A 9,624-nucleotide genomic window follows, 5' to 3' on the forward strand; every position below is an offset into this window, starting at 1 on the left:
ACAGCTCAGGTGGGAGAATTTGTCAACAAGACAACTATTGGTCATGCCCTCCACAAATGAATGAATGGCACAGAAAATGTTCTTGTTGAAAGCATACATTTAAAGTTCATGTTTGCCACAAGCCAGGGGACACAGCAAAAATGTTCTGGGAGGTGCTCTGATCAAATCTTACTAAATTAGAACTTTTTTTTAATAGACATTCTTAATGATGTGTGTGGCCAATTAACTAACATTGCACATTACCCTGAACACAACATGGTGGTGGCAGTACCATGCTGTGGCATTGCCTTTTTCAATTGTAACAGAAGGGTGCTCAGAGTTCAATTCAGTTTTATTTATATAGCGCCAATTCACAACACATATCGTCTCAAGGTTCTTCACAAAGTCAGGTACATACATTCCAATTAATCGTAACCATTGAACAGTTCAGTCAGATTCAGTTATTTATTCAAATTGGATAAAAAGTTTTTCTATCTAAGGAAACCCAGCAGATTGCATCCAGTCAGTGACTTGCAGCATTCACTCCTCCTGGATGAGCATGTAGAGACAGTGGACAGTCACTGGTGTTGACTTTGCAGCAATCCCTCATACTGAGCATGCATGTAGCGACAGTGGAGAGGAAAAACTCCCTTTTAACAGGAAGAAACCTCCAGCAGAACCAGAACCAGGCTCAGTGTGAGCGGCCATCTGCCACGACCGACTGGGGGTTAGAGAGAACAGAGCAGAGACACAAAGAGAACAAAGAAGCACTGATCCAGGAGTACTTTCTATGGGAAGGAAAAGTAAAGTAAGTTGATGGGAAGTATGGAGTGAAAAACAGAGTAGTCCGGTACAAGAATCTAAGATGCTGTAAAATAATTAAAACGGGTTGAAGTTACATACCTACCTACTTGCTTTTTGTACTTACCTACAACCATGTTGCTCATGGATCTGATCTGTTCGCTACTTTTTCAGTGCTTTTGTTCATTGTCTGAGCTTTGTGACCTCTATGTCTGTTGTGACCCAGACAGTCTGTGGAGGATCAGCACTGTAGCCCAAGTTGCCCCCTCAACTCTCTGTGTCTGTCATTCTAGTCTGTCTATTCCTGTTTGTTCCTGCAGGTCAGATGCAGCCATCACATAGACAGCACAGCTACCTGAGCAGAAATAGCTTTTTTTCTGTTGATAGCTAATTATTGACTAGTGTAGCCTGTGGACATGCTGCTGAGGGAGTAGTCAGACCTGCCATATAAGACTGTCAGACTATTAGTTAACAGTGAGTATCTTAAAACTGCTCTTTAGAACTCTTGAATCAAACGTAGTTTAACATTTACAATAAATGTATATAAGTGCATACACCTCAGAATAAAACTAAATGCCACTCAAATAAAAAATGTCTGTATTGATTTTAGAAAGTGGTCCAGTCCTCCGCTTTTAGTTACTATTAAAGCAAACCAGCGGAGTGCGTCCAGTGCCATAAGTGTCTTTGTGTTGAGCTTTACAAGAAGCTGACAATCTGTCAAAATACTGATACAGTCTGCAAAAAAGCACCACAAAGACTGCAATTCCCCAGCTTAATTAAATCAGTTTGTTGTGTGAGAGAAATTATTACTTTTGTTTTTACAATGCTACAATTAAATCTAAGCTTACATTTGCTTTTGTCACATAGTTCAACAAATGTTCTGTAGAAGACAAACAAAGAAGAACATAGTCAACATGGCTGGGAAAATTATTCTTACCAATATACACCTGATCTGCTTGATAATTTTTAAAGTGAGTCACGCATAGAGCTAAGGACATTCTCCACTGCTCTTATCAACCGCTGGTCACAGCCTGATAGGAGATCTGTGTATTGATTTGCTGTTGTTGAGTGACTGCAAGTTTGTTGCTGTGAATTCTATGTTCTCAACAAGATGCAATTCATATTTACCTATAGGAATGAATAAAATGAAGCTGAAAATTAATTATCTTGGAATGTGAAAAAAATGCTCATGATAATTCTAATCTAATGCTATACATTGGCTTTTTTTCTCTTTAAAAATGGATGGGGGGCTGTATGCTCTGATGAGTCAGCCATAACCTACAGATGTACTGTAATAACATCATCTAACAGCTCCTGGTGGGATAGAGCATCAGTACACACTGTTACCACCAGATGGAAGCATGGCTGTGGAAAAACTGCTCCAAAGAGTGAAGTGCTGACTCACCGACAGAGAAGACTGAAGCAAAGAATCCATACAAGGTATCTTCATACTGCTACAGCAGGATTTTATGGATTGTTTATGTTTGCCTTTGTATGAAGCTCTTGCAAAATCAGTGTGGAATATGCACTTGTCTAAACTGATGAACCATAGCTAATTTGCTGACTTGTTCTTATGTAATTGTAATTTTATCTGCATAGTAACAATATATTTAATCCAACATATGTTCTCAACATTCTTGTGTACCCCTGTACTGTTAGAAAAAAGGTTGACAGGCCCGCAGAGAGCAACCAAAGCCAATCCCGACCTCCTGATCCTCAACCTCACAGTGTGGTGCTGACTGTTTATTCAGGGAAGCTGAACTTCTCCAAGGTCAAATCAGCGAGCAGAGAATCTGTAGAGGGCTAATTTTCTGAGAGGAACGATGCTATTTTAAGTCTGATGCAAAGTCAGTGTCTTTCTTTCTCAGTCTGTTCAAGACATTTGAAGTCAGAAGAGTGTTTTCTTTTTCCAGCCTTCTCCACATCAAGTCCTCTGCATTCATTGCACAGAGGTGACTACATTTACACATCGTCTGAATCCTAAATGAAGACAGAGGCTTTTTAAATGCCTGTGTGAGGTTCAGAGCAGTCTCATTCAGGTTTAATAATAAATCCTACTTAAATCTGCCACAGCATTTCCTCTAAAATGTCATTGTTTATTAAAATTGCTACCACTATGTGATTTAATTTTGTGCAACATGTGCATGGGTTTCTTTCTTACTGATAATTTAATAGAGGTTGATTTAAGAAAGGTTGTATAAGATACTATTGAACAAAACTTGGACTCATGCATACCTGGACAAAATGGAAGATTCTGGAGAGTGTAGCTTGTAACCTGATGTTAAAGCATTCTAACAAGAATCCCCACACAATCTCTCACTTCCTGCACAATGGTTCTTTGCAACATTTTAGTCTGTTAGATCCACAGATGTTTTTACCAGATGAAGCTCTAAACTGATTTCAATAAAGATTCTCCAGTAATAGTGCATAGACATTCTTTGTATGTTGTCTTTCAGAACATTCAAACCACATATTCTTTTAGAGTGGACTAATACAAAACTCATCATTGATTGATAACAAATTGATCACAAGCACAACAATCATTTTGGGTTAGATTTTGCTTCCCAGACCATATGAACGCTTAGACAAAATGTTTCTGAAGGTCAAACAGTATATATATATACAGTATAGTGGCACATTGGGGCATTTCCCTTTTTCTCTTCAAAATTTCACTGTTTGCAGATGACACTGTGATCTGTAGTGAGAATAGGAAGCAGACAGAAGAGTTTGGAGAGGTGGTGAGAAGTAGAATGAATCTAGACGGAATACATTAGTAAAGATGAGAGAGACAGAACATTGAATCTACAAGTGGTAGATGTATTGAAGGTGGATGACTTTTCTGGGGGCATCCATCCTAAGCGACGGGCAATGCACAAGAAAGGTTGAGAAGGAAGTGCAAACAGGGTAAGTGTATGTAGAAAAGTGTGACGGGTATTTGTGACAGAAATACATCTGCAAGCGCCTACAAGCAAGTGAAAGGGAAGGTTTGATTAATTAATAGTTTAATTCTGCTTTAACAACTATAACATAGCAACAGTGATAACAACTATTTCATTATGCAGTCCAGAATGAATGACAAAAAAACAACCTGAAAAACAGATGAATTTAGATAACAAAGACATACTCAATACATAACACTGAATCAACTACCAATCAATCATTTATTCAATCATTCAAACAAACTTTATTTTTTGAGCATGTTTCATAAAGTCAAATGTAACACAGTGCTATATACAGAGGTTGATACCAGGTTGATATGCCTGTCGTGGTGGAAATCCTCAAACCAAATGATGTACTCCAGCAGTAAGGGATGCTGTCAAGCTGAAGAAGGAGTCCTATTGGTTCTGGTTGGGACTCCAGAGGCAGCTGATGGGTACTTTTTAGGCCACAGCCCGGGCAGTAGCAGAGGCAAAAACCTGGGCCTATGACGTTTTCGGTGAATCCATGGAGGAGGACTATCAGTCAGCCTCAAAGTGCTTCTGGCAAAATGTCTGGCACCTCAGGAAAGGGAAGCAGTGCATCACCAACACTGTTCACTATAGGGATAGGGAGCTGCTGACCTCGATGGATGACATTATCGGGCAATGGAAGGAGTACTTTGAGGATCTACTCAATCCTGCCTTCACCCTTTCTTTGGTGGAAGTAGAGACTGGGGACTCAGGGATGAACTTATTCATCACCCAGGCTGAAGTCACCGATGTTGTCAAAAAGCTCCACGGTGGCAGGGCTTCGGGGGTGGATGAAATCTGCCCTGAGTACCTCAAGTCTCTGGATGTTGTGGGGCAGTCGTGACTGATATGCCTCTTCACCACAGCATGGTGGCTGGGGACAATGCAGTGGCGGTTCTAGGCAGGGGCCAACAGGGGCCAGTGCCCCTGTAGAACTGGTCCTGGCACCTGTTATGGCCCCTGTACGGAAGACATAATACTATATTAGTGTCTTATGAAGATGTGTGGTGGCACAGAAACTCGTACTCATACTCGCCGTCTTCCGCTTATCCGGGACCGGGTCGCGGGGGCAGCATACTTAGCAGAGATGCCCAGACGTCCCTCTCTCCAGACACCTCCTCCAGTTCCTCCAGGGGGAGCCCAAGGCGTTCCCAGGCTAGCCGAGAGACATAGTCCCTCCAGCGTGTCCAGGGTTTGGTTCACATTGCCGGCATTGAGTCAGACCTGTTCCTGGTGCATGTTGGACTTCGGCAGGGCTGCCCTTTGTAACTTTCATGGAAAAGAATTCTAGGCGCCACCAAGGGACAGAGGGGGTTTGGTTTGGGGACCAGTAGAATTTGTCTCGCCTTTTCGCAGATTACGTGGTCCTGCTAGCCCTCTCTAGTCAAAACCTATAGCATGCGCTGGAGCGTTTCGCTGCCTAGTGTGAAGTGGCAGAAAAGCAAAAATGAGCGCAAACTTGAGTTCTGCATGGATCAAAACTACGCTCTCAAGTCTATCTTCCCTGCTACTGAATAGTTTTTACTCGCTGAGACTTAAGTGGTATCATCACCTTGCAACCGTTCTAGCTAATAGAATGATGGTGTTTTCAACATGAGGTCACAACCTCCTCTGGGGTGCACTTGTTTGCTTTTAGTGGGTGTGCTTGTGTGGCAACAATAGATCGCTATGTCTTATCTTCTGGCGCCACCTGCCACTGGATGTAGGGAAAAGCTTTCTGCTCCATGTTTCAATTTTCTAGGAGGCTTTGTGAATTTAACAAGAAGGGCTGCGATCGTTAGCTTTGCATTGATTTACATAACAGACAACAAACCTGTATTCTCATCATCACTAAATATCTGCCAAACTCATCTTAAATAACTGTTCCATATTTTACTGACACTTTTAGGTCTCATTTTATTGTTGAAGAATGTACTTTTGGGTATGAAAGTGTGAAAATTGTGGCAAAGAGTGTTTGCAAAGTTTAAGTCTGTCACCTGTATGTTGATGGTGTAGCCTATTAATAATTAATTAAAATGTACTTTTATTGGTTTTATGTATTTTCATAATATGTAAGAAGCAAGGGGCATCATATTAACTATACATGTACTGAATAAGTTAGGATTGTCAGAATGTGTAGGATTTGTTCATTTGGGCTCTTCATGAAACTTTAGAAAAATCTTTAAAAGCTGCAGCTTTCTTACCAGTGCTCATCTGTGCTGTTCAGGGACATAGAAACTCATTCAGAAGTTACAGAATCCCCTACCACTTTCCTTTTATGGAATGCACTGTTCTTTCCGACTATCATGCTCTCGGAACAAGGCTGAAGTCCTGCATGTGAGCGTCTGGAAGTGTCAAACAAAATCTCAGGGAGGAAACAGAAGCAAAATACGAAAGACTTCCTGCCGACAAACTTTATATTATAACTGATGTGAGATTAGAATCTGATGCTGTTATGCAGATATCTTTAATGTTGAAACCCTTGTTTGTCTCAACATCCCCCCTGATAGTCCACAGCTTGGTGCCAGTCAGATGAAAAAAGTGGTGGACCCAAACACAAGGCAGAATTGTAACATACTCATGCAGAATCTCAATCAAGTACAGACTGTTGCACAAAGTTTAGATTTAAATATTTTTAAATAAAATCAGTAGTTGGGCACTAGGTTACCACTAGGTTAGGCTTTTTTGCAACCCTGGTGCTCAAGACACACCACCCTTCATGTTTTATAGGTTTCCCTGCTTTACCACACTTGATTCAGGTGTTTGCAGTTCAGCAAATGCCTGTTTATCAGCTGTCAATTGGAATCAGTTGTGCTGTGGCAGGGAAACATTTAAAACATGAAGGACGGTGTGCCTGGAGGACAAGGATTGAAAAACGTTACACTAGATAACACCAAGTGTTCCAATGAGATCCTTGGTACATGTGGAATCTGCATCAACAGGCATTAATGGTATACATAATCCACCTTAGCCGTGGTGCTTTGAGACCAATTTGCAAGATTAGTCAACTAGTCAACAAGGGTGTGAAGTGTAGGATTTTTCACAGACAGTAAAGTTTTTCATTCAGAACTCCAAACTGGCTGATGTTTTCAGGCAAAGGACATGTAGGCAGGTTGCGGTTCCTGGACTCAGGGGTGAAATGGGATAAATCTTGGAGAAAGTTGTTTGCTCGGATCTGGCAGAAAGACCAGGAATTTGACTGTTTGGATTCGCCTTTGAGAAGAACCAGCGAGACTCTCAAGGCTGACGGAAAATTAAGAGTCAGCCTAACCCAAATAATTGTTGTTTTTCTGAATCTGGCTCCCCTGCACGGCCTTGATGGCCATATGCACCCCTCACACCACCTTCACCGTTCCCAGCATGATGTTGTTTTGTCAACTTGTTGCTTCTTTGTTCTGAGGTTTTTTACAATCTCAAACTGTATCCTGCTAAGGATAAAGTGTGAAATATGATTTTTTTCCCTCTACTTACCTAATGTGGCCTCTTTTCTCATCTAGCAAGGGCAGCGCCTGTGAGTGGGCAGCAAAGCCTCGGTGACCCGTCTCCCTTTGTCTTGTGTCATGATGTACAGGTCCTTCTCAAAAAATTAGCATATTGTGATAAAGTTCATTATTTTCTATAATGTAATGATGAAAATTTAATATTCATATATTTTAGATTCATTGTACACTAACTGAAATATTTCAGGTCTTTTATTGTCTTAATATGGATGATTTTGGCATACAGCTCATGAAAACCCCAAATTCCTATCTCACAAAATTAGCATATCATTAAAAGGGTCTCTAAACGAGCTATGAACCTAATCATCTGAATCAACGAGTTAACTCTAAACACCTGCAAAAGATTCCTGAGGCCTTTAAAACTCCCAGCCTGGTTCATCACTCAAAACCCCAATCATGGGTAAGACTGCCGACCTGACTGCTGTCCAGAAGGCCACTATTGACACCCTCAAGCAAGAGGGTAAGACACAGAAAGAAATTTCTGAACGAATAGGCTGTTCCCAGAGTGCTGTATCAAGGCACCTCAGTGGGAAGTCTGTGGGAAGGAAAAAGTGTGGCAGAAAACGCTGCACAACGAGAAGAGGTGACCGGACCCTGAGGAAGATTGTGGAGAAGGACCGATTCCAGACCTTGGGGGACCTGCGGAAGCAGTGGACTGAGTCTGGAGTAGAAACATCCAGAGCCACCGTGCACAGGCGTGTGCAGGAAATGGGCTACAGGTGCCGTATTCCCCAGGTCAAGCCACTTTTGAACCAGAAACAGCGGCAGAAGCGCCTGACCTGGGCTACAGAGAAGCAGCACTGGACTGTTGCTCAGTGGTCCAAAGTACTTTTTTTCAGATGAAAGCAAATTCTGCATGTCATTCGGAAATCAAGGTGCCAGAGTCTGGAGGAAGACTGGGGAGAAGGAAATGCCAAAATGCCAGAAGTCCAGTGTCAAGTACCCACAGTCAGTGATGGTCTGGGGTGCCGTGTCAGCTGCTGGTGTTGGTCCACTGTGTTTTATCAAGGGCAGGGTCAATGCAGCTAGCTATCAAGAGATTTTGGAGCACTTCATGCTTCCATCTGCTGAAAAGCTTTATGGAGATGAAGATTTCATTTTTCAGCATGACCTGGCACCTGCTCACAGTGCCAAAACCACTGGTAAATGGTTTACTGACCATGGTATCACTGTGCTCAATTGGCCTGCCAACTCTCCTGACCTGAACCCCATAGAGAATCTGTGGGATATTGTGAAGAGAACGTTGAGAGACTCAAGACCCAACACTCTGGATGAGCTAAAGGCCGCTATCGAAGCATCCTGGGCCTCCATAAGACCTCAGCAGTGCCACAGGCTGATTGCCTCCATGCCACGCCGCATTGAAGCAGTCATTTCTGCCAAAGGATTCCCGACCAAGTATTGAGTGCATAACTGTACATGATTATTTGAAGGTTGATGTTTTTTGTATTAAAAACACTTTTCTTTTATTGGTCGGATGAAATATGCTAATTTTGTGAGATAGAAATTTTGGGTTTTCATGAGCTGTATGCCAAAATCATCCGTATTAAGACAATAAAAGACCTGAAATATTTCAGTTAGTGTGCAATGAATCTAAAATATATGAATGTTAAATTTTCATCATGACATTATGGAAAATAATGAACTTTATCACAATATGCTAATATTTTGAGAAGGACCTGTATGTTTGGATGGGTTGTACTGGACTTCTAATTTCCCCTCGGGGATCAATAAAGTATCTTTGAATTGAATTGAATTGAATGTAGTAGGACATGCAGACAGGGACACTGGTGAAAAAGTTCAACCTTCTCTCTGCAAAATGCAAGCACAGTTACATACAATACCGGTCAAACGTTTTAGAACGCCTTTCTCACTTTATTTTCATGACTATTTAAACTATAGATTCTCACCAGAGACTACAAACCTGTGAATGAACACACATGGAAATATGTGGTAAAAAAAAAAAGTTAAATAAAATTTTTATATTTCAGATTACTACAAAATAGCCACCCTTTGCTTTGATGACTGCTTTGATCTCTTGGCGTTCTCTCCATGAGTTTCATGAGGTTGTCACCTGGAAGGGTTTTCCAAAGAGTCTTGAAAGAACTTCCCAGAGGTTAATATTTCAGTCATTACAGCAAAGGGCAGCTACTTTAAGGATTCTAAAATATAGCATATATAAAGTTATTTTACAATTTTTGGTTTGGTACGTAATTGCATATATTTTCATTCACAATTTTGAGGCCTTCATTGAGAATCCTACGTACAATGTAAAAAGTCATAAACATAAAGAAAATCATTAAGTGAGAAATGTGTTCTAAAACGTTTGACCGGTACTGTATCTGAATGTTAACAATCCCAACATGGAAAATGGAGACAGATGATGTGACTTTCATTTGTAAACTGTCCTGTCTAAAGCT

This window comes from Girardinichthys multiradiatus, chromosome 2, assembly GCF_021462225.1.
Source record: "Girardinichthys multiradiatus isolate DD_20200921_A chromosome 2, DD_fGirMul_XY1, whole genome shotgun sequence".
In the NCBI taxonomy this organism is placed as follows: Eukaryota; Metazoa; Chordata; class Actinopteri; order Cyprinodontiformes; family Goodeidae; genus Girardinichthys; species Girardinichthys multiradiatus.